The 12,199-nt window shown below is 36.1% G+C and overlaps 1 protein-coding gene across 3 annotated transcripts in view; it reads left to right on the top strand.

The window, feature by feature from the left end:
* Positions 1 to 12,199, top strand: part of pde4b (phosphodiesterase 4B) — a 193,488-nt gene that overhangs the window by 99,625 nt on the left and 81,664 nt on the right. The window lies entirely within an intron of this gene.

Here is a 12,199-nt window from a genome sequence, read left to right on the forward strand (position 1 = left end):
AACTGTAAAAAAAAAACATGTTGTTGTAAATATATTTTTGCTGCTGATCCCACTTTACCACCACCGGGAAGGGATGTCAGTTACCTACAGATAAGTAAAAGGACATTTATGTGCCTATAGGAATGTGGAAGCATTTAATCACATGGAGAAAAAATATAGCCGTAACTTAAATATGATTTGCTTTTTTTTTTTGAAAGAAAACATTTTCTCAATTTAGGGGGTCATTTTTTTCATTTTCCTGTCTATTATTCTGGTGCGCTATAAATGTTTAATCTCAAATCCCTGACCTCGACCCCCCAACATTAAGACTTCCTACATGACCTCCCAGCACAGACTTCTACGATTCCAACTATGGAGAAAACTTCCGATTTTTTTATTTGAAATGATTAAATGGCAGTTATGGAAAACATATAATATATGAATTTCTTTAGAAATGAGAAATACTTGGAACTTTTTAGTAGTAATGTCTAAAAAGATTGGCCAATCATACATCTTATGTGGAGTAAAGCATTTATACTCAAACATTTAAACAGTAGTAATCTCTGTGTAGCTTCTGGTTATGAAATTTCTCATCTTATCAGTATAATTTTGTGCTTTATTGTGTTGTGTGTCAGTGTGGGGTAGGGATTGTATGTAATTTATAGTTATCTTTTTTTTATTGCCTTGCTTTTGTTTTTTTAAAATTGGAAAATTAGTTGGAAAAGTGCTCTACAAATAGTCTGATTGGTGAACGCTCCGTTTAGGGATAACAGAGGACACTTCTGCAGACACCTGTGGCTTTGTGCTGTGTGAAAGAGCAGTGCATTTTGGAGTGGCCTTTTTTAGAACCAGTCTAAAACACACCTGGGCTGTAATCATGCTGTTTAATCCATATCTTCATGACGCACCTGGGTGGTGGTTAGATGATTTTGTCAAAGAGAACTGCTCATTGACAGATTTGACAGATTTGTGAGCCACGTTTGACGGAAAAAGTTCATATTGTGCACATGGAATATTTTAGGATTGGCTCATGAAAGTGTTGCGTTCATTGTATAATCTGATTGATTTTGTTTCGGCCAATCAAGTTGCCTTTTAAGATGATTTGTTGCAAAGCCCTTTTTAAAACGGCATGAAATGCATTTATTAATTGTCAAATCATTTTCAATTCATGTCAGTAAATATTGTCAATGTCGAGTTTACTTTAAAAGATGTAGGGATTTGAATACTTGTTTTCATGCATGCATGCTGCAGGACGTTTACAGGACCACAGTCTATTCTGTTGTTAACCTCTTAAATGCATCAGTAATTCTTTGGGATTTGTGCGTGTGGCTGATGTTTTTTTTTCTTTTCTGTGCTTTATCTATTTTCATCTTTGCTCAAATTACTGCTGGAATTGCCTCCAATCCCTATAATGATGCAGAACAGAAGAAACCAGTGAGGTCGGAACAGCTCAGACAGGGACTGAATCTGGTCTGTCAATTAGGTAAAGCAGTATGAAATATAAATTTATACATGCTTTGCTATTAAAATGCTCAGCAATAAACATTTTAATCATGGAATTGTTAAAATAAACAGTGTAATGTTAACCTATGTGTCATTTTTAATATAAAATTGTCTAAAAAAAAGGCAACATTTTTGTTTTTGAGTCATTTTAGACTTTTTATTGACTTGTATGTCCTTAAACCTTAAATGACCCGAGCACCTTTTAAAACAAAAAGGCTTTTTTGTGTAATAATAAACATTGATTTTGAACAAATACCCTTTAATAAAAGCATTGATTCAGCCAGGCAACACCCCCAAACCGAGAGTCTGAAAACCCTTTCTAATGAGTTCAAAGAGGAAATGTACTTGAATTGCTTTACGGGCGGCTAAACACAAAACTCAACTTTCAGAGAGATTAATAACCGAGTGCCATGGCTCTGCTGTGTCACCAGGGACTTTATTTGTGCTTTAACCCTTGTGCTATCTTAGATGACCCCTCCCTTACATTGACGTGTTATTCCTACCATGACAAAGGTGGATAAAGGTGGAAAGATTTCATGTAATCCATGGACACCAGTGAAGATCACAGATCATTGAAGAAAAAAGGTTCAGAGCACTGTCTAGTGGGTCTAGATGACCCAACTCCAAACGTTTAAGTGCCTAGGATAGCACAAGGGTTATTTATACCAAGTTTTACTGTTTTTTATTTTTCATCCATCCATTTACTTTAAACAATATAGAGTTTTTTCCTCTTCTGTTTATTAAATTTGGTCAAAAGATCCTTTCTGGAGCAAACGTTTGACTGAATTAAAAGCAGCAAGTTTGAGAGCAAATATCTGCTAACCACACAGAGCTGTGAGTCAAGTGCTTTTGAACCCACTTGTTACAATGCAGTTTCACATGCTGTTATACACTTTGTTATGCACTTTGAATCAACCAGCAAAGTGGGCACCAGTGGAAAAAATCAAAAAGACAATTGTAGATTTGGTTTACAAGTGTTTTTTTTTTTGTATATGCAGGCTAAAGTGTTACATTGCACACCAGCCAGGGAATTTTTGAGTAAACAATTGTACGAATGTACAGAAAGATAGAAACGGTTGAAAGAAGATGTTCAAATATGAACAAATCAGTGAGACTAGGTTATCTTGATACCTTGACTGTTTAAGAAAAAAACATGCATTTTCCTACTTAATGTGTTTTAGGTAAGGCCTTAAATGTAGCCATTTCACAAGTCTTCCTTTTTGATAGAAGAAACAGCGGCTCTGTTAGTTTATCATGTACTTTTTGAGTTAAAAAGGGGTTAATTCCAGTAAACTGGATTGCTAAAATGGTCTGTGCAGATTTTGAACAGTATAGTTTTACACTGCAGGGCCATTAGAGATCATCTATGATATGTGACCTGTGCATGGTCCATGCAGCCTTGAAAGTGAGACAGAGGCTAGAAAGTGGGACAGTGTCAGTTTCTCCAGCACAGTCGCATGCATAGACTTCAAACATGGCCCTATATTTTTATCGGCATGCTCGATAAAAACTTGAGCAGATGTTCCCATTAGCAGGTCGTCGTGGGATCTTGGGTGTTCACAATTGTTTCTTTCCATTTCGTTTTATCCCTTTATTTGATGTTAAAAGACATCGACAGCTCTACCTGTCAGCAGTGACAGAATGAGGATTGCTTTTAGAAGTGTAACCCATTTTTTGTCTTGTTTCATATTCTGTGGTCTGCATTACTTTCACAGGGATGGTTAAGAGCAGTAAAAAAGCTATTTGTGCTGTTTTCATTACTAAAAAAGACATGATAATCAGATTACTCTTAAGTTTTTATTATATCTTACATATTTATTTATTTTTCAAGCACTAAAGCAGGTTTTGACTTTTCATCTTGAGATTTGAGAACGCCATAGGCAGGTCTAGATCTTTCTGATGACACCAGAACTCTCTAATCAATCCAATCAAGTTATCAGTTCAAGACTTGCAGAAATGATAATGAAATGGATCTTTAACTACATGTCTAATCAAGAGGGTGAAGATGATGATTCCACCCAGCCTGTATGTTCCTGTGGTCCTGATCTGCCTTTGTTGTTTTTTTTGTAAAGAAACGGGAAAGTGTGAGATAGTACGGTAGTTTAGTTGCCCCACCGCATGGACAAAAACGCTGTGTTCAAGTAGAAAGCAGAAGCAGTTTCATTATAATGGGAAAAAAGCCGAATTACAGTCAGAACAAGTATCAACGTCCTGCTGGGCTCCAGCTTTAACCTCAAAGAAGTGATTTTTGACACCCTTAAATTTGTCTACACACTTATGGGAGTCATTGCAGCCTGGAAGGCTTGTGAAAACGGACGTGTCAAAAATACTGTGGGGCCTATCAACTTAATATCAGCAACCATTTCCATAACAGCTTTAGATTTCACTATACTGCATAATTTATGCTCGTTTTCATTTACAGGTTACTTGGATATCAGTGAGCCACTGCTTGCTGCTCATTTTGGTGTAGTGTCTTGTATCCAAAACTAATGTCTACTGAATATTTTTTGATTTTTTTCCATGCATCTTTCACAACCCATCTTCAAAGCCTTTTATGAAAGATGGCATTATGTGTCCCTGCAAACCCATTACATGTGTCTATAGTTGGAAAAATTGTTGGACAAGGCATTTTACAGTCATTAGAAGGACCTTTGTAGTTGGAGCTTGGCGATGTTTCGTGTGGATTGCCGCTGAAAATTGCTGATAACACTTTTAGCTGAAAGAAAATCACCCCTCTGATGCAGGGGAATATGAAAATTACTTGTTTTTCCCATACTTCATATGTCTCCCCACTCTTTCTTTTGTTTCTACCATTTACTCAGAGGCACAGATGTTTCCTTCTGCTAAGGTTCATGCCCACTTCCTGAAATTGTTTTTATCCCACGTTCTTGCTTATAGTTTCTACCAAGGATTCTTACCCAATCACAAAAACGGAATTTTCTAAGCTGTGTTTTATTATTAAAATAAGCGCGGGTTCATAATTTGTGAAATCTTGGTTCCAGATTTGTCAATCGTTTAGTTTGAAGGTCAAATGCATAAAGCAATGAGAGTGCTGTTAGATGCTTTATTCTATTTTCTACTTTGTCAGATTTTACAAAAAAAATACATTAAAAGTGATGCAGGATTCATAGATCGCATCATAATTGTTTGACTCCAATATTGTAAAGTAAGGGATTATTTTACAGGGATGTAGTGGTGTAGTGGTTAGCACTTTGGCTTCATAGCAAGAAGGCCCTGGTTCCATGTAGAGCTTGCATGTTCTCCTTGTGCATGCATGGGTTTTCTCAGGTCACCTCCTTCCATCACCCTCGCTTCATAGATTTAGTGATGACTCTTAAATTGTAACTATAGGTGTGAATGTGAGTGTGTGTGATTGTGTCCATTGAACACATGTCCACAGTGTATTCCACCCTCCAACAACCCTTTGATCCCCAAATGGATTAAGTGGGTTCCAAAAATGGACAGATGGATAGATATTATTTAAGGATTAATAAGTAATCTGAAAATTATTGCAGTTTGGATGTAACTTGCATAGCTGTCACAAGAACAGGCACACGGCTGGATCCAAATGCAGCAGGTTTATTAGCTCAACTAAAAGTCCACATAGCTAAATCAGGGTCAGGCAGGCAGGCAGGGGTTGATAACTGGCACACGATCATCAGAGTTGAGACAAGGTAGGTATAGGATCCAGGCGAGAGTCAGGGCAGGCGGAAGGCAAACAGAGTCAGAAACAGGGTCAGGAGACAGAAGACCATGGTCCAAATATAATACTCGGTAAGGAAGGCAAAGTGGCACAAACAATTCTTCACACCGAGCTCAGCTCAGTGCAGTGAGTAAGTATGCTGTGGTTGATTGAGTGAATGGGAGTCAGGCATCCAGGAAGTGTGCGCTGGGGTTGCTGGGAGCTGTAGTGTGGTTTTAACTCAGGAGACAGTTAAAAAAAAAAAATCTCAGGAGACAGTTTCAGCCGGTGACCAGAGGGAGAGACAGAGCTCTGAGTTCTCACAATAGCACCGCTAAGTAATATGTACTGTATTTGCATTGGGCTTCTTTGACAATAGCCTTTTTGGGATTTTAGTCCCACCCTTTTTTAATATTGAGACTCTGTGAAAAGCTCATGCAGCGGAATAATTAAATCAATACAGTTTGAAGCAGTTAAAAATGGATTAAGTTAAAAATTACTCACAAGAGTCCACCCAGAGATTTCTTTTATCCATTTCATTAATGCTTATTTATACAATTAAAAAGTTAAAATTAGAACAAATTTAAATGCTTCCGTCTCATTTTGTGTCACAGAATCACTGAAATGTTATGCTATCTGCGGCTAAGTCATGAAATTCTTGAGCTGAATTTCTAAAGCCTGGACTGCACTGCCAGTGTGAAGATAAGGGTAACATTACCTCATTTATGCTCTTTGATCTGTGAACCTGAAGTGAATCATTGTTTTGAACCACTTTTTCGAATAACTCTTCCATGGATCTACCCTGTCAGGGAGAAATGAAGCTGATTAAACAATGCAGTGCTTAGAAGTAGAGTAAAGAGCAGGGAAGGAAACATTTGCAGACGTCAGGCTTTTAGTTAGATTTGGTACTTTCTTCTGGATAAAACCAGACCATCGTTTGTGTTCTTTGCTTTTCCACCTTAGCAGATATATAAATGTCTTGACTGAATGGCTGTGTGGTGTGACAACCATTTTGGAACTATTGCTTCTATATTCTAAAATTTAAGAACTATTAAGAAGGTGGGTTATGTGGTCAGAATGCAGCTGCTATAATACAAAAACGACTTTGTTTTTCAGCAAAAACCAAAGGAATAATACCTTTAAATTCCCACAGAAAGGTTAATACACTACATTGTCCAACACTGACAAGGGGGAAAAAATATAAATTTAATTGGAGTTAAAACACAAGTGCCTTAACAGATCCAGAACTAGAGCTGGATATCATTCTGATGCCCTGAATTCAATAGCAGTTCCTAAATGAAGCCTTTTTCTCACTTTTAGCAGTAATGATGACAAGATATCATTACACAATTTATTGACATTCATTTTTTTCATTTTTCCAAAGGGTTAGATATTTTCACTCTCGTAAACCAAGATATTAATAGCAAACATAAAAAGAAAAACAACATTTTAGAAACACAATTTTTAAATAATCAAGCAGAGCTAAATAATTGGCATAAAATGACAAGAATATTAGATTAATTGAGTAAAAAGGGATGGGAGCACAAAATCATCATTTGATATCTGACTTTTTGCTTTTCTTCTTTTTTCTCTCGAAATATTAACAAACAATATATTCAGATACCTATCTTTGATATTAAAGGATTATAATGATCAACTATTTATAGCATTTTCTTCAACAAAAGAGAGTTAAAAAGCAAGGCAAAAAAATGGATACAAAAATGTACAGCAGTCAGTCACAAATACCTCCAATATTTTAACGTTTTTTCTTCTTCAAAGATGTGATGCTTTCTAATCTCCCTGTTTCAGTACTTTCTATAGAAACACAATTTGACTGTAGTGTTACCCTCCACACACCTATAAATTCACACGACAGTATTTGAGCGAGCCCCAGGTTACAGAAATATGTGTACAGCTGACGTCAAATACTTAACATGCCCTCACTGAGAGAAGCACCGCTCTGCACAGGGATTAGGTTAATCACAGAACGGAATGACTGCAGTGCCCTCTTTTCAGAGAGAGGAATTAGTTTTATAATGAAAGAGATGGAATGTGGACGGGGCTTTGGTGAGCTACAGGATGATGAGGGAAATTCATCAAAAAACCAGCAACCGTGTCCATCTCAGATGCATTTCTTCAATCATTAAATCTAATCTGACAATATATTGACAGGAAGGGATCATCCCTTCTTTTTTGACAATATCTACCGTTCCACTGTGATTTTGTTTTCTTGGATTTATTCTGGTTAAATTAATTACTGATAAGTCAGTTGATGAGTGCCTTTTAAAGTGATGCTCATATTAAGCCTTACAGGGTTTTATTTGTGTGTATCGTTCTGCCGTCTGTTCACGTGTTCAGCTACGGACATACCAGCCATGTGATGTTACGTATGATTAAGAGTGTGCTAAAGGTGGGTTCTTGAATGCGCTTTTACCCCATGGTGTTTTACAAGCTGGGAAGAGATTCTATATTTTTTAATTTTTTTTCTACTTTTTACTAGCACATGTCCCCCACCTACAATTGGAAGAGGCTTGATGCAAAATGCCCAAGTGGTACAAATCTCACATATCTGGCTCCAAGCTTTTTCTTTCACAGCTTTATTCCAATATATGAAAGATTCTATGTCATAAACTACTACATAATACATACATACTGTTTGTGTGGACTCAGAAAACAGTGGTACAAACTTGTGTAGCGAGAGTTTTGAACGCAGAAACCCAAAACAAACATTTACACGTGCATATACTTTATTGGAACTTGTCGCCTGGATGCATTTAGCTGAGGACGATGTGAATGTATTTTTAAAATGAAATTCTTTTGGCAACATAATGAACAATCTTAACAATAATGACCAGAAATATTTACTTTGACAGCAGCGAAAATATAACAAATAGAGCCTAACATGTTGGGTTTCATCACAACATTCATTTAGGGTTCCTGTAATTAGATACTGAGATGAAGAAAGCCTCCTGCTGTTCCAAAAATCCTCATTGTACTACTGTTTCCTTTGTGCACACACAGCTGTACCTCATTTAGGACATTTTCAAACGTTCTGCTGTTATCTGATTTTTTTCTAAAGTTTCACCTTAGCAGGACAGAACAACTCAATCATTTCTATAAAGGGAGTAACATGAGAAAATTAAAAAAACTGTGTTCTTACATGGCAGTTTGGTTTATCCTGTTTTATTTTAAATTTAAAAAAAAATCTTGTGTCTCAGATATTACATTTCATAAAGAAAAAGTAAATAAAAGGCCCAATAAAGGCAATGGCATTGTTTCTGTACTTCTCAAAGAAGTCTTAATGGACTATAAGGGTTTATTAGCCTAATTGTGTTTTCTAAAATGTGAAAAACAAATTTGGATCATTCATAATTTGATGCAAAATTTGAATTTATTACAGTAGAATTTGAAAAAAAACACAACTTTTTGCAACCATAACTCAGTGTTATACCTATCATTTTTTTTTAACTGTCAATACTAAGCTTATGAACTTAACACTCCTGGTTCTTTCTTTAGAGTTGTGTTTACAAAGCTCACAGGAATTATGCGTGTTGTTTGATTTTGATTCATCGTGACGAAAGAAAACATTCACATCAAAGGTGATGATGTGCCTGTCTGGTGGTTCCAAATACAAGCACGCTTCTATTTGCAGCCTTGCTTTGTGTGCCTTTAGTCAAAAGATGTTTCACGAAAGCGGTCTTCATTTTGATAACCTGATCTGCTGTGTGAAAGCTTTTCAAATCACAAGGCCGAGCCAGAGGCATGAAAACCTGACAGGCTGCTCTTAAGCTGTCAAACGGATGCCTGATCAATGTTTAATTATGGTTCTCTGCATTTGACATTATACTGTAGAAGCTATAGACTTTAAATAAATAAACAAGCCATCTGCACTTAGGTTTACAAGCATTAAAATGACATTATTATCCTCAAATGCAATTGAAACAGGCTTGTGGCTGAATTAAATGGAATAAATGGGGCAAAAATCGTGAATATGTAGATTTCGGATGTTTAATTTATTCATTTTTTTTGCAGTTGTAGTGGCGTGGTATGGGGATTTGAGACTCCTTGAGCAAAATTCTCAGAACCATCATTACTGTCACTTTGGTCAAGCATGAAACACTGTTTTCAAAGTGAGGTGTTCAAAATCATTGTTGATGTGTCTGGCTCAACTGGGAGAAAATCCTTCACGCCACATCCTCTACATGTGAGCTGCGGGTTCTTTCTTTAGAGGGGTGGAAAAATGTGTTAAAACACTGACATCATGTGGGCACAGCCCTTTATAGCTTTCATCCTCTGACTCCCTCTGACGCCTTCTAGTGTTTCTATAAGGGAATTGCATGTTTTTCCCCCCAAATGATTTATCTGCCGTATGATATTTGAGACAAAAATAATCATGGAACGTAAAAAGCTGTTAGTGGTTGTTTCTTTATTAAGTAAATCTAATAGGTTTAAGCTTAAAAGAAAAAACACTTCCAAACTGCAGTTATTTGGGTTTTACCTTTAACCATTTGATTCTTACATAAAATGATTCAAAATTGCTTCTTTTTAAAAAAATATTTTGTCACCAGAATAGCACTGACCAGAGGCAGCCTTTAAAGATGTTACTTTTGGTTTACCTACCGTTTGACCGGTATAACTAGCCCAGTAAACCTCAGTATATTAGATTATTTACTGAAGAGAAAATATACAGCAGGTGTTTTACAAGGCGAGAAGCCTTTTTGATGTCTTTTTCCATTTTGGTTACCCTTCCATGGATTATTAAGGAGGACTGGCTTTGCTTCTGTCAGTGCAGGGTGCGTGCAGCCCCGTGGCCTCCAGATCTTATGTCTCTCTCTTTTTTTTTTCTTTTCCGTAAGGTTGTGTGATGAGCTGCACTGTGGGAAACTGATAGTGATTCAGGTTTTGCTGCCTCTGCTGTGGCTCCTCCTATTATGTGTCTTTGTAAGAGCCATGCTGACGTGTCGTCGTTCTGAGTCATGTCCAAACGAATGATGAGGAAGCCCTCTTTCTCTGTCACAATGGTTTTTTTTCTTCTTTTCTTTTTTAACAGGATATTCCAATGCGTGTGAGAATCTGAAGAAGTGAAACTTAAGGTGGTGTGAGACTGTCGATTCACAGAATCAAAAGGATTCTTGGTTATTTCCACTGATTACATCCTGAAATCCATTTCAAGTGAACTGAAATAGAAATTGTTTTTACTTAGTAAATGCAGTTTACCTATAAAGTATGCCCCAAATGACAAAAATGTGACATTTAAAATTACTGATTCTAAAATAAAACTGAATAAATTGAATGAACTTGTTGCTATAAGTGTAACTTCATCAATGAATTGCTATCTAAAACTGTTCTGTTTTGGGCTTCAAAATGTCTTTTATATATTTTTCTCTCTTTAAATAAAAAAAGTATTCATTAAAATTCATTCAAATTTAAAAATAAAAGCCAGAAAGCAGGCATTGTTAAAATTACCTATGTAAATGTTAGATCTAAGTTAATGTAAGATCTAAGTTATAAAAACTAACTTATTCCTTTAAACAGACTTTTCTTTTTAAAATGCATTACAGATTTACCAAAAATTTGAATATTTTCCCTTTTTTTTAAGATATACCGGGTGTGAAAAACCTGCTGTTCTGTTCGTTTTTAAGCAAAAAGTCAGAATTTTATGATTTAAAATTATACTTTAGTCTAGTTAGAATGACTAGTTATGTGGATATCTGTCTGACGTGCCAATACAGTTTATTTCAACAAACAAAGTCTTAGGGTTGTACATTGAATAAATCAGATCAGATCAAATTTGATTTGTAAAACACTTTTTCATACTCATGTAATTCAGTGTTTTACATAGATGTAATCAATTCACAGTTTTGGCTGTGACAAATCAGATGAGATGCCATTTTTGATGCCTTGTAATAGATGTAATAGTTTACAAGTCTTTACTTTTAAAAATTTTCATTTTTGTAAGTTACACGAGGTGACCTACTACATAACATTACAAAATTCGAATCCTAAAAAGTCTTATTTTCAGCCAAAAATAAATGTTATTTGAAATGAAATGTGTACTGATGACAAATGTAGAACAGACTGATCCATGATATTTTTATATAAAAACAAACTGATTTCTTGTTTTTCTCTAGCGCCCTTGTCGCTTTACCTCACACTTGCTGTACATTGTGCACGAGCTTCCATTTCTCCCAAGTCCTTCATCACAGCTATTGAGAAATGAGGACGAGGGTATCGGTATGCTTCTCTGCGGCCATGGGCAGCACGGCCCCCTGAGACGATGGCAGATGCTGCCTCTTTCTCACACAGACACATGCTGGTATTTAAGGTAGATCTGGCTTTCTGCATCAGAGCTCTCAGAGCAAACAGTATCCTTCCAGTCTTTGTGATTTTTATCTCTAAATTACATATTTATGTAGTTAAGCCTTAATTATTATCTGTTAATAGGTAGCTGTCTCCAGATATTCAGATTTAAAACAGGATAATAAGTCAGCAAAGAGGATTTCATCACTTGTAAAATTCCTCTGCTTGTTGTTGTTCATTATTACCTTGTGAATGAATCTGCTTTAAAATGTGAACAGGGTTGACTAAAATGAATTATGGCTATTGTTGTCAGATCATGCATGCAACCATGGACAGTTTGTGTGCGTAGTAGACAGTGTGTAAAGCCTGAAACAGACTTATGCTTGTACAATTTTCTAAAAATACATCAAAGTTTCAAAAGTTCACGAGTTCATGAAATGGTTGTTAAATTTTTCTTATAATGTCTTATTCAAACCTATTCCATAACCTCTGAAAACATCTGAAATCCTACATTTGTGAAAAATAAACCAGCCAGATTCTTCAAACCCTTTTTTTTCAGGGTTTTGTTGAGTGTTTTTATAGAAAATGAACATGTCCCAGTTCTTCCAGTCCAGCTCACAGCAGCTGCATGGGTGTGTGTGATGTGCACCTGGATGATTTTTCACACATTTGAGGTCAACAAGGATGTTAGTATTACATGAGTTATGACTCCTTTCCAGTCACTCCACTCCAGGC

This window comes from Oryzias latipes, chromosome 4, assembly GCF_002234675.1.
Source record: "Oryzias latipes chromosome 4, ASM223467v1".
Lineage (NCBI taxonomy): Eukaryota > Metazoa > Chordata > Actinopteri > Beloniformes > Adrianichthyidae > Oryzias > Oryzias latipes.